The 27771-nt window shown below is 30.9% G+C and overlaps 1 protein-coding gene across 1 annotated transcript in view; it reads right to left on the bottom strand.

Moving 5' to 3' along the window:
• LOC142331994 (dynein axonemal heavy chain 1-like) overlaps positions 1-18491 on the bottom strand; it is a 74628-nt gene extending 56137 nt beyond the window's left edge. Inside the window, exons 1-2 of the mRNA XM_075378046.1 lie at positions 18327-18491; positions 5429-5630 (exon numbers count right to left, since the gene is read on the bottom strand). The gene's annotated coding sequence lies outside the window, so the exon portion shown is untranslated. The remainder of the gene's footprint in view (positions 1-5428; positions 5631-18326) is intronic.
• Between the last annotated feature and the right edge of the window lie 9280 nt (positions 18492-27771).

The raw sequence follows: 27771 nt of genomic DNA, 5'->3' as shown, positions 1-27771 counted from the left end.
TGATCCAGGAAAATCTTGAGCGGTTCTTTTACTTTCCCGTCTAAATAACGCAATAATAGAGCTGTAGTTCTAGAAGGAAAAAGTATCGTAATCTGTCCGATTTGGGCATATGCGATTTTCGCCGGATCTTGACGTTTTCGCATCTACGGAATCCAAAAAACAGGATGGAAATTTTCCGAATGTTAATGTTCGTATGTACGAGTGTGAGAGTTCGGTGTTGGCCTCTAAATCTTCGACTAGATCAACCGGACCGATTTTGACCAAAGATGGTCAGTTTATTTCTATATATGGGGCGTTGATGCGTTAAATTTTCAACTTAAAAACTCAAGGGGGCGAGGCTGTAGAGCAAGGGCACCCTCAGTATCTCGAGATTTCACCTAATTAAAGTCATATTTTTTTTTAAAATAAAAATATTTGCGAAATCGCACACCTCCACCCCAATAAATGCTTTAAACTACTGCTATACGAGTATATTGTGACGTCAAAGGTGAGCGGTAAAATTAAGTAATATTTAAAGTGTAAAAAAAATAATTCGGACTGGCCGGGTCTCGAACTCGATCGCCCGGTTAATTAAGTACCTGGTGTGTTAAGCCTCACAAGCTGCAACAATCTTCCGACGGTATAATCGAAATTTGTTCTGTAACTTGTGAAATACATTAGTTAGTGCCGATTGTTGCCTCTAGTACCGTCACACCTGCGCGAATTAAATACGGTATGCGCGCGCGCGCTTTAGTTAGAATCATTGAATTAAGTAAACGAATAAATATATTTAAATAAAATAATAAATATTTTAAATTAAGTTGTGTGTGTAAGCCGTGCATCAGAATTAGAAATAATGGCTAATTGAAGACTACAGAATAGAAAATTCACAGTCCATCTATTTTATTCTATTTCTATAAAAAATTATATTTTATTTATATATTTTTGTAATTTTTTTTAAGTAAAATCAAAACTAGTAAACGGTTGCATAACTTCCCCAGATTTCCTCTTGACTGATTTTTATTTCAAATACGCCATTGATATTTAGAGTACAATCGCGAAATATTTTTAAATATCGAGTAATAAAATTTGAGTCAGATTTGAACCCCTTTGTCAAATTACGTTTTTACTATAAAAATTATGCAGTATTGAAAGTATATCGAGGAAAAAATCAAATTTCTTAGTAAAACATTTTGTTTCCTAGTCGATCTCCCCTTTATCAAATTATACTGCTTTAGATTATTTATAATTTAAAAAAAATATATATAAAGCTGTAATGAGGATTACTTGAAATTACAAAAAAAAACCTCGAGAAGAAAATATGTTTCTTCAATTAAAATTTAGATATGCTTAAATTCAAATATTTGGCTGGCCAGGTAAAATTAAATAAGTCTTGTCTGCTAAGGTAAAATGTTTTGCCTTAATTCTTGCCAGTTTGGTAAAATTCAGCCAGACTGTAGATCCAAATAAAAGAGTAAACGCGATGGTTTTTCTTTTCTTTATGAAATCTGAAGTGAAAAATCGAAAGAAATTGGTTTGAGAACTGTATTTTTACGCCTTTTGAATTGTGAATTATTATATATTTAATCGCTTAATTTAGTTATCTCGATATTATTTCATCTGTTTTTATATTTATGGACTTTAATCGAACCTAACTTTATTTTTTAATCGATAGTGAAATTTGTCATGCCGACCTGATTAAGGTTTTAACCACGGTTTCCCTTGATCCATCCGCACAAATTCCGGGACAGTTCCTTTTTTTTATTAATGAAATAGCGTATTTACGCGCTCCCGAGTATTATATACTCTTATATAATATATTATTCTACACTAATCGGAATAAAAAAATTATTTATTAACTTAATTAAACCCCAAAAGAAAAATTTATAGAGGTATCTTTTACTTTCACGTCTCGATTGAAAGTAGATGAATAACTTTAGGCGACAGAACAATCAAATAGTGTAGTGCGGTGGTGTGTAGCTTTTATTTTATATATAGTCAGTTCGATTCACGGTAAGGGTGTGACATTTTTTATCATATGATCAACATCTACATTGATTCACTATAAATGTTGAATATCTCTCTAGAGAGACTAAATTTGAACCGCAGTTCTGCTACGTCAAACATTAGACGTAATAACTTCCTGATAGCCGTGCATGATGACTGAATTGGTCGCTGTTACCATCTATCTATACCATGTTTATCGTTCATTTATTTTTTTTTTCGATCGACGAATTAATTCACCGCAGAAGCTTACAAAGAAACTTCTAAAGCGGGAACGAGAAAATGGAAATTTGTAGCGTATGAAAAATACCGTGTCTGGCCGGATTTAGAACCCGGTACTCTGAATGAACGGCCGAGACCGCTACCGCTCGGCTACGGAAATCGAGTAATTAATTTTATTTTTCACTTATAAGTCGGTTCAGCTATTAACTACGTTTTGATTGTTTTGTTATACGTTTACCATAACTAGGCGGCAATTCAACCCACGACTTTCAGTGTAACAGGGGGAGCAGTTCTTTTTCCGTTGTTACAATCTTCATTCGTTTTATTTATTTAATTTTAAATATTTAGCGATATTTGATATCAAATTTCTATGCGCGCGCGTGCGATTGTTTTAACGTGTACATTAACGTTTACATTTAAATGTACAACGTGTACATTTTAACGTGTATAAAGTCACCTGATTTGAGGTTTGTCCGAAATGGAACATTAAATAAACGGTAACTATCAGTTCTATTTTATTTATCGTAAATACAGGGTGATTTAGGAGGAAAGGGAAATAATTTGGGAACCGATTCTAGATTTTGAAATAAAGGAAAAAGTTCACGTACAAACATATGTCCGAAAACGCTTCTTTGTAAAGTTACGGCTAGCATAGATTTCGCTCGGATTTCAGTTCCCCGGTGAAATAAGTCATACTGAAATTTTTAAGGAGTTATATAAGGGGTAAAATTGATGTTTTTGACCTGAAAAATAGAATAAAAAAAACCAGAACTATCATCCCTTATTTTCACGATATCCAGCGTAGAACAGAAAAGTTCAGTAACGAAAAGCACGGTTTTTTAGGTTTGAATGCACCTGTTTTTCGTCACTGAATTTTTATGTTTTACGGCGGTTATCGTAAAATCTATGGGAGATACAATATTGGGACCTGCTTTATTCGATTTTTCATAAGAACCCGTCAAGTTTACTCCTTTCATGACCCCCTTAAAAATTAAGACGTTTCGGTTAGTCTGTTTTACTTAGTTTTTACACGATAAGGTATCCGATTTAAGTCGTGAAGAATCTTACAAGATGTGTATTTTACACGATCTTGGTGCGATAATTTACCCTATAGATTTTTTTCGGACCGGCAGATATTGTTTTTTGAATACGGGCTATGGCCTACGGAGTCCTGACGAAAGGTCGCCTATTTCGTTTTGAGTTTGAAACGGACTCCGTTGTGCGTCGTTTTTTAACCTAATCGTGTACTACTACTATTTATCGGGATACTGACGTTTCTCTTGAAAGGATCCAATCCAAAGCGTCCTCGATGGAATACTGTATTTTAGAATAAACATAATCGTAAAGAACGAAATTATATCGCACTGTAGCTGGAACAGTTTACAACCGACAAAAATAGACTATTAGTAATAGCAGTGTTAAACGCGACGCTAAAATAACTGCAGTTCGAGCTGATTAGATTTGATTTTAAGTCGCTCGCCCGGTATTACAATATTGAAAAAGCTGCTTCAGAAGACCTTGTATTTTTCTCAAAAGTCTGTATAAGTGCATATTTATTTATACATATATTCAAATATTAATCCTTTAGGTCTTTTTTTTGAAAAAACGTGCGTAAATCAAAATATGAATTTATATAGCAATATGTGAATTTTTGTTTTGTACCGGTAAATGATTCGTGTGATTTAGTAAATTAAAAATTCTGATGTGTCCCCGCATTTACATTTACGAACGGTAACATTTGTTAAGAAGTAAACGTATTTAATATTTAATAAAAATTAAAAATTGTAATTATGTAGTAACGGATTCTTCATTTGCGCGCGCGGGTGTGCGTGCGTGCGAACTCTTGCATTACTGATAGACATATACACATATAGTTTTATCAAGCTGTAACATTAGATTTTATTAAATAATAGAAAGCTTCAACAACCTCTTGTAAATAAATTTGTACCTTCAAAACTAGATTGTATGTTAGTTAAATCTAGTTTTGAAGGTACAAATTTATTTACTGTAATACATAATTTGTGCTAGATTTAAAAAAATTCAGATTATAATAAAAGCGAAGTGTTTAATAAAAAAAATTAAATATAAATAAAATAAATGTAATAAGTAAATTCTTTATAGTAATAAATGCGTTAATAGAAAAACAATTGTTCGATAGGCAATGATAAAATAAAACAATAATTTATAAAATTGTATCGTTCATACGCTGTGAGAGGTAATTATTTTTTGTTTAATTTTTTGGGATAACGCATAAGTAAAACCAACTGTCAGTCTGACTAATGCGTAGACAGGAGCGGCGAGAGGGGGGTCAAACAATGCAGGTGGCTAACTTCACTCTGATTGGCTACCCACGTACAGTACTGGTCACGCGATGGTACAACAATTCAAATGCAACCGTAAATGTGCGTACGTGTGTGTGTATTTCTGTCTACTAACAAAGTTAATATCCCTGTTATATTTCTTATATAGACGTTCGATATAATTAAATTAAATCAAGATTTGTTGATCATTTTATATCTATTATTACATTTTATTTAAAATAATAATTAATCTACCTTAATTTTAATAATTTGTTTAAAAATATTACAATTAAATTTATCAGTTTTGTAAAGTAATTTACAAAAAAAAAAAGATTCTAATATTACATAATAACAGATAAAATTTTACCAGTTTTATTTACAATTATTTTTTTTTGATCAAGCTAAACGGTAACCAGAAGGTGAGCTACGTATTCTAAAATCCTAGTAATCTTTATTAATGCTATTCCTAACATGTATTAATACCTAATACATTTTTCTATTTATTTATTTGTACGGGCAATAGACCGACATTCAGTTCGTCGCTTACTTTTATTTCAAATTTTAATAAAGCGTATAAAAAAGCCAATTCTGACCGAAATTTGAACACAGAACTTTCTGTCTACCTGTACTACCTGCAATTCTAGTATCTTTTGCCAATGTTTTCATTACTATTATTTTTGTTTTTATTCTTTATTCTCGTAAATACAAGTTTAAAATTATAATTTATCACCGATAAATTTCAAACATTTTAAAATACGAAATTTAATATTTCAGAAACGACTAAAAGTGAAATACAAAATACCGTAAGAATTTGGTACGAAATTATATACGCAGTTATATATATGCAGTACGTGATAAGAAAACAAAAATAATAACACTTATTTTAAGCTATATTAAAATAATATTAATATAAAGAAACTTACCTCGATTAATAATGAAGGTCATTAAACACCAAAACAAAATAAACAACGTATAAGAAATAGTTAAACAAGAATGACCGCAGACACGAGGATCCAAATTGAACTGCATATCACAGGCCATCTGTAATGTCGCTAGATTCCATAAGCTTTCGTTCTCTGCCACGCACGTTATTTCTCTGTCGCTTCAAACAGCGTCCGAACAAATCTGCAAAATAAATTATGAAAATTGGCGCGCCAACTAAAATGTATTACCTACATTGTACTGTTTCTCCTCTCATAATAACAACCGACAGTATAGCATTAATGTTTTACAGATTTGAAAACTTTTAATTTTACAAAATAATAATTGAAACCAAATTTTCGCTTAAACCTATGTATACAAAGTTAACAAAGGAATACGTTCCTTTGTTAACTTAAACGTAATGTTAAACTGTAATGTTAAGGTTTTCAGTTATTTCCTTTTATTCGAACCCGGGACCTCCGGATAAAAGGCCCCGCAATTAGTCGAAAAATGTTTGAGATATGGAGGTCCGAATAATCGACGTTTTAACAAACATTAATCTCAGATTATATTTAATTTGAATCACAATTTTGTAACAAGAAAATCTCTGATAATTCGAGTACTTAAACAAGCAATAGTTTAAGTAAATTTTACGGATAAATAAAATATTAAGTCCGGTTAACCGAGAGTCGGATGTATAAAATCAGTGATTATTTTACTAATTGTATTATAACAACATAAAAAAAATTAAAATAAACAAAAAAGTTATCAAGTATGATTTTTAAGTTTTTAACACTAATATATAAACGATAAATATCAAAGTTCATTGACCTTGTTGTCAAACAAAGAATTTAACACGATTTTTTTTTTTTTTTTAATATATAAATATAAATAATAGTAAAATAATAATATGATTCATTATTAAATTAAAAAAAAATAAATAATAAAAATTTTTACGAAAAATATTAAAAATTATTTTTTTCATTCATCTTCCTTACTGGTTAGCTTGGAAGATATTCTATGTAAAAGTGTTGAATAACTCAAACGCAACGCAGTGATTTACCTGATGCCGATCTTGGCGGCCACAGGGCCAGGGGGGAAGGAAAAGTCAGGATAATTGGCAACATAGCAGCACCTGTTGTAGTCACAATGTTAGAGCTGTGTTTATATAATACCACTCCGTATTAAGAATAGTATTAGAAGAGAAGAGAAGTGAGAGAGAGACCCTCTGTCTCGCTTCCTCTCCATCACTGATCCCCCTACCAACCCCTCTCTCAATTTCTCTCCATCGCCCTCGCACCCTCTCCCACCAAATCTCTCACACACTACCCGCCCCTCTCACTAGACCACTCACTCTCTCACTCTCCCCCTCCGTCAATCTCTCTCGCTGTATGCGGTGGGCTACTTAAACATGTTTGTATTTTTTCAATTTTCTCACTCAAAGTGCATTTTTACAAAAATTTTGTAATAAAAAAAATTGACCGTTAAGGTTTTTGCCGACGAGAAGAAAAGTTACAACGTCGTTTGTAGTAATAAAAAATTACGCGTATAGAATTTTATTTCGAAAATACGAGTACACCGTTAAATTATGTTACTTCAATTGTTTTTAAATTTCAGCGCTCCTTTGATCAGCTAAACAAACATAGTTTTTTTGTAATTTATTTATTTCGCGTCGTTTATTATTGTACGTAATGAACTGTAACCTATAAGGAATGCCGAAATTCGAACCCAGAATTTTCGGTATATCAGTCGGTTAATTTACCAACCGATCGATCTGAGGGGTCATTAAAACTTTCTTAAAAATAGTTTTCCTCTAAAAGAATGATCGACTATACATTTTCAACAATTTTGTGATTTTTTTTTTTAATTTAGCTTAAAAAATATAAATTAAACACGGGAAATGTTAAATATAAAAATCTGTAATGAACTATTTGTTGTATATATCTCGTTGTACTGTTTACGAATAATTTCTGCTTTAAATATTATGTACGCATAATTATTAAGATGATACACGATTATACGGGTGTCGAACTCGTATTATAAAATATTGGTTGCCTTCTACAAACTCACTACCTATGTTTTTTTCCTTTCTTACTTATAAAAACTACGCCGATAAATTTCTAAAAATATTTTTACAAATTTATTAAAACGATTATTTGTTACTTTCTTTCCTATCAAAAATTTTTTTTTTCAAATTTTTGTGTTATTCCCGAGACATTCATTTATGAATATTTAACAACATTAATTGAGATCGGTGAATAAACGGTAAGCTATTTAGGTGTCGAACCCAGGACTCTTAATCGGTATATTCTTTATAACGATACAGATGCGAATTATTTTCTTAGCTTCATTCTCGTTACCCGACTTAAAACTTAATATATTTAACACGAAATACATCTAATATATCACTCACGAAATACTCTTACAAACATATAACTTGTTTATTTTTTCGATACTGTTTAGCCGCTATTAAGAGATAAATAAACAAATTTATTATTATTAAATTTATTTTGTAAAAATAGACGAGAGTAAATTGGGTTCTAACATTTTTAATCTAATAGATAATTTGAATAACACATACACAGAATAAAACAACTGCCAATAATAATTGGCCAATAATATTAAAAAAATAAATACAACTCACCTTAATCAGTAATAAGAAATATCTCAGTAAAAAGATGTAAATTGGATGACGTCAATGTAACTGGAAGCATTACGTATTCAGTCGGCTATCTACCGATAATTCCCGCCAATAACTAACCACAAAACAAAGCAACTCGGTGAATTTCTTTAGTTAGACTCATCTTCCCCCCACTACGGAATCGACGTCATCGAAAGACATCCGCTAGTTTAAAATTATAATGAAAAAATATTATATCTAAAATTTGGTTCGCAAACTGTCATTCACCATCAATTTTTTTAACATTTGACCATCCATTACATGTCGTCTAACATTAAATTGTTTTTAAAATTGACTATCGGTCTTGCCCAACATATAATTAGATAAAATATTAAAGAGAATAAATTTTCGCTTAAAACTATAAATGGACATATTACAACAACAGCCAACCGTACACAAAGGGGTTTATATACGTAAGGGGTTTATATCAGTTTATATACGTAATCAAGCTCAATATATAGTACATCCGGGCGATGATAACATTCAACCGTTTTTCGCCCTCAAAAAAAAAAAAATATATATATATATACTACATGTAAATACGGACCCCCACGCGCGCGCACGTACAATTTTGTTATTAAGTGTTACTATATTTTTTTAAATATCAATCAGGAATTAAAAAAAAACTGTATTATTAATCTTTTCTTTTTTAGATGTAACACGACCTACATGCTATTAGAGAAGAGGTAGCGCTGGCTACCTTACCTGCTAGGCTAAAAGTTCCAGATTCGATCGATATCTGGAACTGCAGTTTTTTTTTGAGAAGATGAACAAAAGATTTGCTTCTTTTTGAGAAGACGAACAGTCATCTTCTCAAAAAGAAAAATAACAGAACCGCATCTTTTGCGATGTAAATTATAGAAACCACGAACAGTACGCAAGGAGGTAATGAATGATTAGTATTATCTCTAAATTTCACGGTTCGGCCCGTCTACAATATCCAAATCGAATGGGTGTCTAAGAGCGTACATACACCCGTAGATCTATTTATTAGTTCACTTTATTATACGTATAAAGCCTAATTTTATTTTATTTAGATCTTTTAAAATATATTTCGTCGTTTTTAACTAATACCTGGCTCTCAATGAACGAAACAGTTTAATCCAAAAATTATATTGAAAGTTCTTTGAGTGACATGGAATTAAATTATGTCGGATTTTTGTAATCTATTTTGTCACCTCCGTAATAGAACAACCGAATGATATACTGAGGGTTTTGGGTTCGATTCTTGGCTTGGACTTAAGCTCACATGTCTAATGCCTATCTGGGTATTGCCAGTTAAAAGAACGCTACTCGTAGTCTGAAGATCTAAGGTTTTTTCTCAGCTTGGAGAGGGTTTGCAGCAGCGTAATATGCTTATAATTAAAAAAAAAAAAAAATATTCATAACGTTAAGACACTGTAGTTGATTGTTAGTTGCCGCACAGAATTACTTGCGTAATGCTTCTGTCTCAGATCGCTTATATTCATATAAATATTAGATACGGAATCGATTTATTCTTCCTACAGTTCAGATTTACTGACGTAAATCATCTGTAAATAAGTTCATAATAAAAATGTTAATAAAGAACCGATTGGATACGCTGGAGAGGTCTCGGGTTAGTTTCTCAATTTAGACGTAACTTACAAATCTACATGCTAACCAGATTAAAAAAAAACTGAAGATACTGGGTTCCGCTCTTTCAATTAGCGGTTTTTTATATTTTATTCTTAATCTGCACATAAAAATAATTCTTAAGGCGACAACAAATTCAAAAATCAATAAATAAATAAAAACCATCAAAAGGTAAAGCGAAAAGTTGCGTGTCTTATTTTATATTTTTGACTTCATTTAATTTAATTGTTTTATAAGATAACTCAATTCTCTATCGCGTAAGGGATTTATTTATTAAAGCGCGTCAGACTGTTAAACTTGAACCTTTGTAGTCGGCTGGAGTGAGTAATATTACATAACTGTGTTCAACAACGGGCGCTAGCCAGACAGCGCGGGAAGGAACTTGTGATCTTAATACGCATTATTAAAACAAATATTCATAATCTATTTTATATTAAACAATTTATTAATCTAAACTGCCAACAAATTAATATCCGGTTATTTTTTTCTCTTTATTTATGAAATGAATTTTTAGGGTGTAAGAATATTGGCCTGTCTGGGATTAGGGATTCGAAACCAGAACCTTTTGCAACATATCTTTATTTTCAAACGGTTTTTTTAATACAAGAATCAACAGTGTAATTTATTTATTAATCTATCTTATTGTACGCATATTAAAATGTAACAATTGTATTTGTTAAAATGGAATATTTGAGTAGACATGATTTATTAAATACAATGATACGTAGTTTGTTTATTTTGTATAAATAAGGAAAGGAAAAAGACGATTTTCGAGTTTAATATCGCATTCAATAGTCTCTAAGGGGAGGTTAATAAAATCTGGTGTGTGTGTGTGCGCGCGCGCGCGTGTATGTGTGTGTTTTAAACGATGGCAGATTGTGTAATGGAAAACTACAGCTGCTTTTTTTCCAAGAAAATGTGGCTTTCTACATTTTCATATAGCAATGATGGAGGCGCCTTCCTTGTTAAAATATTCCGGAGGTAAACTAGTCCCCCGTTCGGATCTCCGGGTGGGGACTACTAAGGAAGGGGTCACCAGAAAATTAAAAAATAACATTCTACGAGTCGGGGCGTGGAATGTTAGACGTTTAAAAAAGATTGGTAGGCTAGAAAATTAAAAAAAAAAACAAATTGTTAGGGATGTAGGATGTAGGGGGTATACTGAAATGAAACGACTAGCACTAGATAGGGAATCTTGGAGAGCTGCATCAAACCAGTCAAATGACTGAAAACAAAAAAAAAAACATCAGTAACCAACCACTACACAGCCATAATAAAAAAAATAATAAATGTATTGTCTGACGATCAGTTCCGTGAATCTGTCGACAACGTTGATTTTGTTGTCCTTGGATGATTGCAAGAAAAAAAAACAGTAATATAAAATTCAACTAACATGTTTTCAAACACTTGCCGAAGGTCACATATTGCTGGATGACAACTGGCATACACACTACCCAAATTAGTTTATCACGTACAAACTGCTGACACATCATAATTTGTAATATACTGTACGGTTAACACGCGCCCACACCACCATAACATGAGTAACACAAAAGAAATTAATTTATTTATTTTCTGATATCAAGATTTACTCAAAACTACACACCAAGTAGTTTTTTCTTTCCAGAATTTTTATTTTTAAAAACAAATGTTAGTAAGCCTTAACATTGATATTTTTGTCTAAAGTTTTTAATCAACGAACAAATGTTTTATTTTTTCTAGTATTTCACAAATATATTTTTTTAAATTTTATTATAATTTTTTTTTCTTTTATATGTAAAATTTTCCACCCGTATCAGCTTCCCCCAATATCTGTTGATGATAATTTAATAATCGATTAAAAGTTGTCAAAAATAGTTGTAATTTAATTTTTTTAAATTCCACTTTTTTGAAGATTTTTTCTTTAATATGATTTTATTCAAAAATAAATTTGATAAAATAAAGAAATAAAGGCGCGTATTTTTTCAGAACAAAACATTTTAAAAGTTTTTCAAATAACAAAAAATATGGAAAGAAAAAAAGTTTCTCATAATTTGTAATAACCTATCGTTTTTTTTATTTAGTCGTATCAACAATTAAAATGCTGATATCCGTGGTGGAGTGGTAGCGAGCGATTCAGCCTTTCATCCGGATGTCCTGAGTTCGAATCCCAGTCAGGCATCGCATTTTTTCATATGCTACAAATTTCCATTAGCATAGGGCGAAATGACTAACACAGTCGATGCCCTTCATCTCAAAAAAAAAAGAAGTCATTGGCAAGACTGGGGTGTAACAAAAATTGCAAAGGATTGCTAAGTGAACCGGTAAACGTGTAGTCTTAAATAGACTCAGGCCTACCGCGCACCTACCCCTCGGGGTTGTCTAGTGGTGAACTCGTCATCGCAAATCAACTGATTTTGAAGTCGAGTTCTAAAGTTCAAATCCTAGTAAAGGCAGTTACTTTTAAACGGATTTGAATACTATATTCAAATTGGGTATATTCAGTTGGGTTTCAATTAACCAAACACCTCAGAGACGGTCGACCTGAAATAAAGTTACTTTATTAGTAGTAAACACATTACTTTATTACTAGTAAACACATAATTATATGAACAGCTGATTTATATTAGGTATTAATACCTTTAGTTTATATTGTTGCCCCGTGAGACGTAAACAAAGTTTTGTGAAACGAGTTTTTGTTGTGTTACAAAAATGAGTGATACTAATTATAAGCAACGTTCTCCAATCAAGTTTTACGTTAAACTCTGTTAGAATGCTACTAAAAATTACCAAAATTGAAAAGGGCATATGGAGATGACGTTCTGACACGAGCCCAAGTTTTTAGATGGTTTAATGGATTTTCAGATGGCCGAGAATCAGTTGCGGACGATCCACGCTCTGGAAGATCGTTAACGTCAAAAAGTGACGAAATGTAGAGCGAATCAGAGACATGATATGGTACGGCCGGCGATTAACAGTCAGAATGATTGCAGAAAAATTAAATTTGAAGCATATCATAGTCCGTCAAATTTTGACAAACGAATTGGACATGAAAAAAGTTTGTGCAAAATCGGTCCCAAAAAACCTCACTGTTGAACAGAAAAACAACAGGGTGGAAGTGTGACGTGATTTTCTAGAGCGAATTGAAACCGATCCTGATTTTCTAAAAATATGTTATTATTGATGATGAATCTTGGATATTTGAGTACGACCCAGAAACAAAATGCCATAGCAAGGAGTGGCACACTTCAAACTCATCATGTCCCAAAAAAGCAAAAATGAGCAGATCAAAAATCAAAACCATGCTAATTTGTTTCTTCAATAGTAATGGCATTGTCCATAAGGAGTTTTTGCCTACAGGACAGACAGTAGATCAATATGTTTACAAAGAAATTCTTGAAAGACTGCAGAAAAGAGTTGCTTGCATGAAACCAGCCATCAAAAACAACTGGATGCTGCATCATGAGAATGCACCTTGTCACACTTAATGAGTTTTTGACAAAAAAAAGCATTCCTGTAGTTCCTCAACCACCTTATTCACCTAACTTGTTCCCTGCAACGTTTTCCTATCCCCGACTTTAAAAAGAATCTCAAAGGACAGCATTTTTGAACAGTAGAAAACATTTTAAAAAATGTAACCGACTATCTGAAGGATATTCTGGTTTCTGAGTTCCCACACAGTTATGAAGAGTGGAAAAACCATTTGAAGTGTTGCATGGCTTCCCAAGAGAATTATTTCAAAGATGATAGAGTCTATGTATAATTGGATTGTAAATAAAAAGTTTTTCTGAACCAGTATCATTACTTTACTTACAAACCTCATATATCTACCGATCTGACAGCCAAAATACATCAGAAAATGCTGAAAGACATTTCCTGAAGTGATCCAAAGATAGTGATCACAAATGTCCTAGACTAAATTACAGTTATACTATTTCACAAGGTTTTCTAACTGTGATGAGTTGAAATATGGCAAAATAGGATTTTTCTTGGTAAATAATTAGATTTTGTTTATTTATTCTCAACTGATTAATTCCTTTCAACATGAATATTTATATTATGAGTATTATATTTGGATAGTTAATAAATAGTATGCGAATGACTGCAAACACCCTGTTCTTCAACTCTACTATTGCTTGTGTGAAGTGATCTAAAATGACTTTAAAAAAAAGAAGTTTGTAACCATAACAGACTATGTAAAATCAAAATTAATGGGTATCTATAAATCTATACTATTATATAAGAGAAAGAGGGTTTTTGTTTGTTTGGGATAAACAAAAAAAACTACTTGATCAATCGCAACCAAATTTTTAGCCATGTTTCTTGGCATGAGAAGGTTTTTAGATATTTCATCTCGAAAGATCTCAAAAATAAAATATTTATAAAAATAAATATTTTATTTTTGCAAACTCAAACACGTGTTTGCGTTTCTATCACTGTGTAAACTGGGTTTGAACTGAATGATTCAAATCAATCTAATTATATTTTTATAAAAATAATAGAATTAAATGTACATTAAATAAAATAAAATAATATTAAATAAATTAAAATAATTTCTGTTTAACAATAATGGGCTTCCTGTGGGAACTGTGTGTGAGGCTAGAGTGATGAGGTACGCAAACACCTCGTGAGAGGCTAGACTAATCTTCACCATCAACTGGTAACAAATGGAATGCTCCTGGGGCACTGTTTTGGGAGGTGCAATGGGATGCTATTATAACTCTCCACACAATTTTATAATTTTCAAAATTGTAACTGGGTATTTGTACCACATTAGTTACCATAGTTATTATTATTCTATCTTTTGTAATTTAGTTTCTTTTTCAGGTTTCTATACAGCCTGAATACTATAATTATTATTTATCGGTATTATTCTCACAACCATGAAGATAACGTACACTGCACGGTTCAGGGGCTGGAGCTCTCTGGGTAGATGGGAATGGTGACCAAAGCAAGCTTTGTGGCTATAGGGTAGGCCTCACAGCCCCAGGAAGCCCGAGGAGCCCCTGAGTTGGCTCCAGGATTTGTCTGGGCTGACCTGAGCCTCAAGGTTCCAGGTTCTGTATATACTATAGAGAACCAGGTTCTCTATACTTTACATACTCATATAATTAAATATAAACTGTTTTTTCTTTTAATATGGACTTATTTAAAATTATCTGGTTTTCTTTTTCAGAAAAAAGTTGGATCAACTTATTCTTCCTTGAATTATAACTTCAAAAAGCTTTTTACTATTCAGATATTATCTATTAAAGATTATGTTTATTAACAGAAATAATGGGCGAAGTAAGAGTAATATCGCTTATCAGTATTTCTCACACCCGATTTAGTTAAAATGAATGAGTGTCAACTGCAGACCACAGTTATTTCAGCTGGAACTTGTCATTCGTACATTTAAAAAATCTATTTACTAAAAAATGTCTCTAGAATAAACAAAACAACCTAGGAAAATACTCTGAATTTCCTAGGTAACATCCTAGGAAAATGTCCTGCAAAATTATGCAGTCTGACAATTTTGTGCTCATTTTCTCTTCCTTCACTATTGTGAATTTAAAATAATTAATTATTATTTTTATTTTTAGTAAAACAAGTGCAAAATCTTAAGACTACATAATTTTACGATCCACTTAAACGATTTTACCTGTTACAGATGAAATTGTTTAAGTGAATCTAAACAAATAAAAGTGAAAATGTTTGGCGATTAATCTGAACAAATAAATTTCAATTTTGTTTATAATAAGAGGCTTAATTTTAATTTAATACAACATAATTCAATAAAACAAATATCTATGGGGCTATTAATGATTAGTATTGCTATTAATGATTAGAAGTTAAAAGGCTGCCGTTTTGGATTTTCAAAGTTAATTATTTAGTAGAAGATGTTATTGAGTACACATACACCAAATTTTATTAAATTATTACAATCATTCTTAAGATATAAATTTTTATTGAAAAAAAAAAATGGTAGAAAGAGGGAAAATTAAGTGATTTGGATTGTTTTTCCGCATGAACTTTTTTTTAAATTTTGATGTCCTGAATCAGTCTAAATTTTTCAGACACCTCCCACAACACTCTAAATAAAAGAATAACTTTTATACATGAAATAAAAGTAAGACAAATTTATGAAGATGCTAAATATATCAAGTATATACAAAATACAAATTTAGAAGATGGAAATGCAAATAATTTAAGTACAACTTTTTGTACACCTCAAACAATAATAAACATAATTCAGAGTTTATTAACTAAAGTAATAATTACAACCATTTTTTTGAAAAAGAAAATCTTACAATTTTGTTGAAAATAAATTGATGGAGAGATATTTAAAAAGGCCAGTCATTTGTTAAAAATGGAAACTGAAGCATAATAAGTAAGACATTATCATTATTCACTTTTAATTATAATGATGATTTTATTGTTTGTAATATACATGCACAAATGTTTCATAATTAAGACTTTTAAAATTGTTATTTTATCATATCCTAAAATACTAATAGGAAGATGTTGATGAATTATTTTAAATATAGTTTAATAGAATATAATTAATTAACTGTGGTTTAGTGCAAATATTGTATTTTTCTTGCTCTTAACAACATAAGTGCTACATAATGTTTATTAATCAATATTATATTATAATAAGACTGTTTGCTGTCATATTTTTGTTTTTTTCGTGGTTGTTCTAGGACTAAGTAATATGCATTGTAACACTGGTTGTATAATGGTAATTTGCAATAATATGCTTCTGAAATAGTTAATTTTACTAGCTGATGTAAATAATTAAAATTAAAGAAAATGTAAGACATCCTTAACAAAAATAAAATGAAAAGTTCAATAACATTATTTAAAATGGTTAAAAAAAGTTAGATAATTAATTATATATTGTGACTGACATTTAATTGGCTTAAAATAAATCGGTTTACTTTATTTTTGAAATAGGTTCACAGTTATACATTTAATGCTGTAAAATGATAAACACAATTAGGCTAATAAATATGTGAAATTTTACAGACTAATAATAATTTTATAGACTATAATAAACTGGTTAACTAATAAACAGCTTGTTTGGGATATAAAGTACTGAAAGATAAGATTTGATTCAAAAGATAAAAATAAATAATCTAAAATGAATCAAATACAATAAATATGATTTTAAAACATAGCTTTATCAATGTAACTGAAGAAGTTAACCATATTTCTTCATGAAATCAGAAAAAGCTATTAAGTAAAAATACTTTATATCTAAATGTTTGTGAAAAGGCTCTTAATACAAGTATTTATTTACTTTTCTTTTATTTATTTTATTGAAGGAAATAAATAAAGGCCAAAGAGCAAATGAATTCAGTGTGAATATGAAAAATTCCATAAAAAACAATAAAACACTAATCATCGGTTTGGTTAAGGAAGCCAAGGTTACCAACTTATTATCTTTTTCTTCGTCTTACAAGAAATATAATGAAGATAAGAGACCGTGGAAAAAACTGAATAATGAATTAAGTAGAACAACACAAAAAACAAAGAAGAAATGGCTTTATGAGACCACTCGCATGAAGAAAATTAAGAAAAAACAGGATGGTATGAATTAATGTACAAAAAGGTAAAAACAATAACATGGGATAAGTGAAGAAAAGGTACACAGACACTAAAGACAACACTCTTAATAAATATATATACACAAAAACAGAACAATGTCCACAATGAATACACATTTAAATCCGACATAATGTTTGACCACATTCTAAAGAGATGTTTGCTAATATAAAAAAATTGCCAATAATAACATCAATTGAATCCAGGATGAAACAATGGCAGTACCAGTCATTGAACATGTAGTCATTGAACATGACTACAGGAACAATTAAAAATAAGTCAAAATTATAAATCTCATCAAATTCTGTTCAAAAGTTTATGTTTTTAAAGAAAAAAGGTTATCACTGTTAACTTTGATACATTAACAAGATATATAAAACTAAATAATATTTTCTGCACCTTTAACATTATATTCCTTTTAATTTTTTAATGTATGTTTTATAAAAGTGAAAAAAATGTTAGTAAAATATTTGATACTGAACAACAAAGGTAATTTACCTTTCTAAAATAAATAGCTACTTAATCACCAAATGGAAACACAGGTAAAAAGATTTTCTTATTAACAAAAACATAACTTTTACAAAACAAAAAACAGAAGTTCAATAAAATACTCATATTTAAAAGAAATAATAATTTGCAATTATATCATTTAAATAGAAAAAAAATAGTCTTCTAATTTAAAAATCATTTTAAAAAAAAACAAAAATTAGTCTTCAAAAGAATCAGCAACCCCCTCTTCAACTTTATTGGTACTTAAAAGCACGCATTATTATTTTGTATTTTTATAAAGTAATCTATATATATAAATTTTATACAGTTTAAACTTAAATTACAAGAATAAAAACATATTTGGCTAGACTAAAAATGGTAATTTTTAAAGCTTTATAAGTGTGTAAATGTCAAAACGTTTAGTTTTTAAATTTTCACAATCTGCTAATAAATTAACGTTCACGTAATTAACATTAACCTACGTCCAAATAACATTATTTAATAGTGTATTATTTTTCTTAATATAAAATATTATTATCAGAAGTACTTACATAGTTTATATGTAGAAGTCTTCCTAAACTGTTGATTCATATAGAACCACTACTTAACACAGCGAATACTCTACAGAATTTTATTAATTTTAACTACGGCTCTGTATGTATAATGCAATTTATTGAACATGACAACGTTAATCATTAATAACACTGATACTAGATTAATTTATCAAAAACTTGTACGTATTAGATAAGTTAAAATATAAGTTTTATTTTTGGTTTTTACACCGATAATGGGGAAGCAATTAATAAACATATATAATTTTTCTTCAATGTAAGAGTACATATTTTGACACATGCAGTTGCTTTGACAGATTGCAGCAAGAACCAAATGGTATGGGACGAAAGCAGAATCTGATCACACATCAGCTTCCAAATACAATTAAGCAATATACGCTTTTAATGTAAAGATTACTTTACTACTACGTCACTAACATTACGTCACTACTACCAACAAAGTTACCGTACTTGCATTTTTCTTCAACTATATCATTGTTTAAAGATATCTTTTTATATTATTAATGTTGAATCATTTAGTTTCAATTTTTGAGTTAATAGTTTTTTACATTCTATACTTTTAAACTACTTTCGATATATTTATTTAAATAGAAATTTTTTTAATTTAATTAATAATCTTTTACAAAAAAATGAGAATTTCTAATTGATAATTAGATTTGCTTTGCTTTAATCCTTATTATTTTCAATTAAAATTGCACTATCTTAAATAAATTTCAAAGATTTTGTGAAAAAAGAAGTTATGACTTCAAAAATGTAATCAGGTATACTTAACTATGCTACTTTCTAAGCTGTTAATTGCCACCTGAATGGTTTTAACTAACGTTTAATGATTTTATATTCCAGGTATTCTTTATAACCGTATTTGAAAATATATTAAGTTTCAAATCGTAATTAAATATGCCTCTAAGCACCTCAGTATACCTACGCGGCTGCGCCGGGGCCGGTTTCTGAACTACGTTTACTTCCTTAAGCTTTGAGGCAATATTTTCGAAACCCTTCACGAGAGCTGTGAAAGCTGCTCGGAGGAATTCTAGACGAGGCAATAAGCTCCCCTTGGTAGCTGCACTGGTACTCTTAGGGTTTGCTAAATAGGAAAACAACCCTTCTATTCTGTCAAAACATCATGATGGGCTAACGGGGCAGAGCTGCCAGGGCTGCCCCCGGCTTGTGAAAACTCTTCAACGATTGGGTTTATACCCTCCCGGGTGGTCACCCCTACATCCATTTTCGAACCAACATTATCTGAACCAGTGTTCGAGGAGGGCGAAGGAGAAGGCGAGTCAATATATGTGGCTGCATTGTCTGAAAGTGTGGGAGTTCCTGGATGCAGTTGCTTTGTCAACCGGCATCCGTAGTTTACTTTACCGCATTGCCGTGGGAAGCTAACCCTGAGTATAACTGACCACCAGCCAATTATTATGGCTCCAAGCGCTATAAAATGGTGGACTAGTCGCTAAGCTGTTCGAGGTTCAGTTGCCGTGTGTGGCACAGACATTCGGTTTTATGCTTTAGGGCGACCGAATGGAGTGGTAGCGGGAGAAATGCCAAGCAAACCAATATATATACTTTTATTTTACATCAATATATTTTCTATATACTTTGTGTGTGTGTATATATATAGAAAGCTGAGGAATGTGCAACAATATGGTTAAATTAGAACGTGCCACGATTCTATCGGGTAAAAAGATTTAAGGAAAAAATATTTTTGGAAAATACGTGAGTTAAAAATATTAACATATGCACATAAATGCAATAAAAAATAAACTAAATATGAAGAACTACATATGCTTGCGCAGATATTACTTGCAAAGTGTACGGTACTTGTTTTGATGGAAATATTTATTATTTTCGTTAAAATAGGACGAAATTAAAAAAAAAAATTTTTAACAGTAATTCTTCCATAGAAAGCTTAGGATCACTGAAGGGGAACATAGTTCGATATAATGTACTACAAGCTACACACACACACACACACACAGAGAGAGAGAGAGAGAGAGAGAGAGAGAGAGAGAGAGAGAGAGAGAGAGAGAGAGAGAGAGAGAGAGAGAGAGATTTTATTAACCCCCTCTTTGAAAGTGTTGTGCGTTATTACAGCAGAAAACTGACTTTATTCCGTTTGTTATTTTCACACAATAAATAAACTATCTGACATAGTAGTTATTAAATCTGTGTCTGTTCAAATATTTCATTTTAACTATTGCAATGTCAAATTTTAAAATATGTACGTTACGATAGATTAGTAAATCACAGTGTTGATTCTGTGATTAAAAACATAAACCGTTTGAAAATAAAAACATGACTCAATATTTTTACATCCTCTTCATTTCATAATTAAAGAGAAAATAAAAATTAGATATTAATATCATATCAATCGAATTAATTAATTATTAAGACGAACAGATTATGAATATTTGTTTTAGTAATGGGGCGTGAAGACAATAACCGTTAATTGCCGCGCTGTCTGGCCTGCGTCTCTTTGTTATGTAATGTTGTGTAACCCTTCCTCACTCCATACTAGTATAAACGTTCAACGTTCAAGGTTAGACAGGCTACCACGTTAATACATCCCAGAATTGAGTTTGCTATTTTATAAAATAATTAAATAAAGTCAACAATATCAGATAAAACGTTCAACTTTTCGCTTTACGTTCGCTTTTTCACCGTCTGATTATTTTTATTTATTTATTTTTGAACTTGTTATCTTTATATGCAAATTAAAAAAGAGGATATTAAAAAACAATTCGCTAATTCAAAGAGTGGAACCCAATACATTTAGTTTTTTTAATCTGGTTAAACTGTATATTTGTGAGCTGATGTCTTAAGTTGAGAATCGAACCCGAAACCTTCAACGTTTCAATCGGTTCTTTCCAACATATTAGTCAAACTTGTTTACAGATGATACTTAAGTAAATAAAATTGAACTGTGAAGAACAAATCGATTCCGGATCTAATATTCACATGAATATAAGCAATCTGAGACAGAAGCATTACGCAAGTAATTATTTGTAGAGTCAATCCCGGGGCTTTAAGATCATGAATAGTGTTCTTTAAAGACGATACTCGGATAAGCATATTATACTGTGAACTATCTCCAAGCTGAGAAAAAATCCGGACAAAATCGTTTGAGTAACCTTTTTTTAATAGCCAATATTCAAACAAGCATTAAACATATAAGCTAGTGTCCAAGCAGAGAATAGAACCCAAAACCTTCAGTACATCATTTGTTTTTTATATTACGAAGGCGACAAAATAGATTATAAAAATGAAAATGACACCCAAAAAAATCTAATTACATGTCGCTTAATAGAATCTCTGGATTAAAGTGTTTTATTCATCGATAACCAAGTATTATTTAAAAACAAAGAATTATATTTTAAAAGATCTAAATAAAATTAAATTAGGCTTTACGTGTATACTAAAGTTCATTTATAAGTAGATTCGTGTACGTGTATGCACGCACGTACACACACATACATTTGATTTGAATATTGAATGTTGCTGAACTGTAAAATATGGAAGTCGGTTAGATATGATAACTTTGAACTTAAGAAATATATTAATCATTACCTCCTTACGTACCATTCATGATTTTTGTAATCTATGTCATAAAAGATGCCCTATTTTTTAAATTCCTGATTAGATATTTAAAAAATAATAGTGATACTAAACAAAAATTATTTATGCGCTTGCAGGTCTGTATTGACATGTACGAAATGAGTTTGATTACATACATAACAGTTTGTTAGATATAATTAATTAAGTAAAAATGTCATTATAACGCTGGCTGTTTTAGTAATAGGTGCATTTATAAAAGATATTTTAATATTTTATGTAATTATAAGTTCGTCAAGTCTGACAAATAATAACAATATAGTAAAACTAATTTAATATTAGACAACCTATGCTGGATAGTGAGTAGTAAAAAAAAGTATATAAGTAGTAAAAAAAAAAAAAAAAAAAAGGAATAATTTTTTCATTACTTTAATGTTTAAAAGTACTCGTTAAAAGATGTCTGTTGTTGGCGGTCGCGCCGTGGTGGGGAGAAGACAGGCAGTGTAAACAAGATGGTGAGTTGTTAAAAAAAAAAATTAGATGGAATAATTTTTTCATTACTTAAAAAAGTACTAGTTAGAAGATGTCTGTTGTTGGCGGTCGCGCCGTAGTGGGGGGAAGACAGGCTACAGGCAAACATAATGCATGCAAACAGAGAAATAACTAATCAAGCCAGCAACTCTAGTACTGGACTAGCGGGAAATTGTCGGTAGATAGATTGATTACTCATAAGCATTCAGTTAGTGCCTCGAGTTAATATTCCCTCTTTTTTAAAGTAACCTAATCCAGTTGTTAACGTCATCCAGTTTATATCTTTTGTATGAGACGTCTGTTATTATTGACAAAGGTGAGTTTTATTTTTTTTAATTAATATTATTACGGAATATTATAACATCTTTGAAACAATAATTCCCATTTGTTTTATTTGTTATATTCAAATTATTTATTAGATTAAAAATGTTAGAACTCAGTTTACAATCATTTATTTTTACAAAATAAATCAATAATTATTTACTGTGTTTATCTGTTGACAATGTATCCAAATAGTTCTAAATAGTTGAGAACCAGAATCGCAAAAATAAACAAAAAATGAAATGAGTTATATGCTTGGTTATATAGGTTATTTGGCCATTAATTAACTAGGGAAGTAAAATTTATTGTATATAAATTTACTGATGTAAGCCAAGTGTATTTCATGTGTTAGAAAGAGGTTTTCAACATGAAATTTATCATATCCCATTTTAGATATATTAATTTTTAAGTCGGATCAGTAAATAAAATCATCAGTAACTACATTGAAGGTTGATTCGTTATTAGGAGGGATTATATCGGAATCAAACACGGGGCCTTCTGTTTTACAGGCAAACATGCTTATGCCATCGAATGGATAAAATATTAACAATCTTTAATGATAGCAATTTTATCACAAATTACATGAATAATTTTTAAAGAAAAGTGGTGTATTTAAATTACAAAATAATTTGTTGATAAACAATGTTCACTTTTCGCAATCATTACTTCTGAACTGTATGATAAACGATAAAATTATTGTTACAGATAATTTTATTTTTTTATGTTTTCTATTCATTCGTTTAAATGAAAGAATGTATGTTATTTGTGCTGAAAAGAGTAGTAACATTCCTAAATAATAACTTTATTCACCTCTGTAAAATTAACAGAACTAGGTTTTTTTTGCTGCACAATACGAGTTTACAACAGCCTCATTTTACTTCCCGATAACTTTTTTAAGAAATTACAAAACTATTTAATAGGCTCTTATTACCTATTCATTCAAAATAAAATTAAATGATCTTACTTTACAGAACCAATATTAATCAGTTATGAACTTCTAATGATTACTTATTAAAAAAAAACTTGAATATTCTGCATCTTCAATTAATATGTACAAATGTTATATAGTCAAATGATTTTCATTAACGCTTTCTAAATTGTATATATTTTATAAACATAATAACTTCACATATTTTTAAAGGTAATTATGCCATTTTTTGTTGTATAAAATCAGTGATTATTTTACTAACTGTATTATACATTTTTTTTTTTTTTATAAATATAAGTAAAATTATAATATACTGATTCGTTAATATAATTAAAAAAATAAATAAAAAAATTTTACCGTAAAAATTAAAAAAAAAAAAGTTATAGTAATTGTATCATTTAATTTTTTAACGTAATCGTATATTCATTTTTTTAGGAGTAAAGCGTGGTCTTTGTTCGTATGAATATAAATTATTAAGTACAGTTATTTATTAACAGATAATAATGAAACAAAATTATATAAGACTACCCTTCCCGGCGGTTGATTAACAGCGTGTACTATTCTTAATAGGTAGGCTGTATTTGAAAACTCATTCGTTTTACAAATGAATGTAATTGACAGGTGGCAGGTGGCTTGTTGTCATTTAAACTGATCATTTCTTCCCTCCTGGAACCTGCGGAAGAACCTGGAAGCGGAAGAATCTTTATTCCGCTCTTTTAGTTAACTAAATAATTCACATGTTTTTCTACTAAATCGGCACAGTATTATATATTTAGCTTCAATTATTGTAATATATATATATATATATTTTTTAACCTCCGGATCCACCGTTAGGCATTCTTCATGTGTGAAGATGCCATGCCTGACCGGCATCCGGAGGTCCCGGTTTCGTATCCCGGTCAGGCACGGCATCTTCACACACGCTTCAAATCATTCATTATATATTGTAATAAAGATATATAATGAAACAGGCAGATAAATTATAAGGTAATATTAATTTTATTATAGTAAACGATATGAAAATAATCGCGAGAGGATATTACTGTCGGATAAAACGTTCTGGATTCTATTTACGGTACGGTGTAAAATTCATTACATTAAAAAATAAAAAAACATAATGGAAAAAAATGTGATCTTTGTCGTCTGTACGAATAAATTAATAAAAAGATATACCGGTTGTAAATATTCGTTTAATAATAACGTGTAATAATGTTAACGATTTTCTGCTTGCCGAAGCACTGTCGACAACTCTCCCCTCCACCAAAACAATCAGTGCCCTCTCAAGGTTAAACAATTTCACTGCTGCGTTCCGTTCACGCAGTAACGTAAAGCACGTTTCAACAAATAATTAAATAATAGTTTATAATACCGGGCGATCATGTGAAAAGTTACCGCATTTATTATTCAACAGATATCAGTCCGATTGTATTTCTGTTTGCAGGCATGTATACCATTCGCAGGGGGAACCTTTCTAAAATTATTTTCAAAGTGGTGGAACATATTCTCTCCGCTTCACTTACCCCGACTCAAAAATCTTATATGGCAATAGCAAAATTTAATTCTATTAATTTACAATAATTGAAAACCCGAAAAATAATGAATTTTGGTGAAAAGAGAATTAAAATCCGCCCGCTCCTTCATTACATTACATTATTTTTTCGGGTTGTTAATTAATGGAATTAAATGTTACCGTTGCCAAATAAGATTCTTGAGTTTGGGGTAGGTGTAGCAGAGAGGGTATAGGTTTCATTCCCTTTGAAGATAACTGTAGAAAGGTTCCCCCGACAACGGTATACTTGCCGGCAAATAGAAATACGAAGAGACTGAAAGCTGTTGAATAACAAAGGTCTATTTACACACATCGGTGTTCTCCGTGGTCGATCAGTGATGCCAATTCACGCACATCCGACATCTTTCTTTCTTTATTTTTCCTGTTTAGCCTCCGGTAAGATTACCGTTTAGATAAATCTTCAGAGGATGACTGAGGATGATATGTGCGAGTGTATAAATGAAGTGTAGTCTTGTACATTCTCAGTTCGACAGTTCCTGAGATGTGTGGTTAATTGAAACCCGACCGCCAAACAACACCGGTATCCACGATCTAGTATTCAAATATGTGTAAAAATAACCGGCTTACTAGGATTTGAACGCTGAAACTCTTGACTTCCAAATCAGCTGATTTGGGAAAACGCGAAACATCCGACATCTATCCGTAGTACATATCACACAGCAAGTACTGCAGTCCTAATTGGCGTCGCTGATCGATCAGGATAACATTGATACTGATGTGCGTAAATAGACCTTAAATGTAGTAACTTTTCAGATGATCATCCGGTACGTAGAGGTTTAAATGTAAAGGGAAAGATTTCTGTATGAATCAGAACATTATAATCGGTCATTAATCGCAATTAAATGTCGAAATCTGTCAACCGATTTATAAACATATACTGTTAAAAGTAATGACGTAATGTGTTGATAAAAATAAATACACATGGAAATGTTAAACGATATGCGATATCAATTGTAAATATTTCATTTCCTTTTCCCACGGTTGACCGTGAAATTGCGACTTTTGCTTCCTTGTACGAAGTAAAAGAAGTATTGTGATCGCGAAAATTTTCGGTTTTCAAATTTTAACAGAAATATTCATTTTGACCATCCTCGAATCCATTTTGACTAGTTCGGCATGACCGACGTAAAATATCTATCTCGCATAACTCAAAAACTATTAGCCGCAGGATCTTGAAACATCGGTTTAGGACTGTTGTAACATCTAATTTTGCACCTTCGCAATAGAGTGAACCAAAAGTGTCCAAAAAAGCCCAAAATCCCCAAAAAATTAGATTTTGGGCTTTTTCTTAACTGCAGTTAACAGCCATAATTAAGAGCTTTTCAACGATATATCTTACACGGTACTTATTTTCACCGGTTCCAGAATTATATCCAAATAAAATTTTAATTAATGAAATTTTTGGGTCGTTCAAGGAGAAGACACATCGCTTCGAATCCGACTTCATTACCTTTTTTTTTTTAACTTAAATATATTGATATATTAATAATTATTAACCTCCGATTGAAAAAAAAATGTTAACTTTTCTAACTATTTTTTTAAATTTAAATATATTGATTTATTAACTAGCAGATCCGGCAATGCTTCGCTATTGCTAGATTTGAGTATATATATATATATATATATATAAAATTAAGTGAACACAATTGAAAGTTTGATAAAACATTAAAACTAAATGAACATTACGGACTTCGCAAAAGTTAATTTTTCCCTGTTACCCTTTCTCCCTTTTCCCTATCCCCCGCGTCTCCATTTTCATTTCCCCTTTCCATTCCCCTTTTTAATTACTTTCCTCTCTCTCTTTCCCATATTTCCCCTTCAGCTTTCCTTTTTTCTCCTTTCCCATTTCCTTTTCTGCGTTTTTTTTCCCAATTTCCCCATTTCCCTTTCTTCCTTTTTCTCCACGCGTGAATCGGTCCAGTAGTTTTTTTTAGTCTACAGCGGACACGCATATCGGAAACATTGAAATGGAATCGTAAAATATTTAGTATAGTGTGTGTTGCTTTTACGTCCAACAGATGGCGCTGTTTTTTTTTTTAAAACATGTTTTTACCTAAAACAAGTGTAAAATTTTAGGTATATAAAAACACGCGCGTATTCGAATGCAACGTCGTGTCAAAATTTAAAAGCGATCGGTGAAGAACTTTCGGAATTTTAAGATTTTGAACAAACTAACATTTACATTTTTATTTATTTATATTATTAATCTCCGATCGTATTAAAATGCGTATATGTAATTTAGGAGGCGTACAAGGAAGTTATGTGGCGTCCGCTTCAAATTTTATTTTAAAAAGAATAATACGTACTTCAAGTCATTTCCTTTTCTTAGCCGGCCTCCTTGGCGCGAGCGGTAGCGCCTCGGCCTTTCATCCGGAGGTCCCGAGTTCGAATCCCGGTCAGACATGGCATTTTATAAATCATTCATCTCATCCTTTGAAGCGGTACCTAAGGGTGGTCCCGGAGGTTAAACAAAACGAAACAAAAAAGTAATTTCCTTTAGTTTAATGTAAATGTTTTTATCT

The sequence above is a fragment of the Lycorma delicatula genome, chromosome 11 (genome assembly GCF_047948215.1).
Source record: "Lycorma delicatula isolate Av1 chromosome 11, ASM4794821v1, whole genome shotgun sequence".
Lineage (NCBI taxonomy): Eukaryota > Metazoa > Arthropoda > Insecta > Hemiptera > Fulgoridae > Lycorma > Lycorma delicatula.
This window is presented reverse-complemented; position numbering and strand designations above follow the sequence as displayed.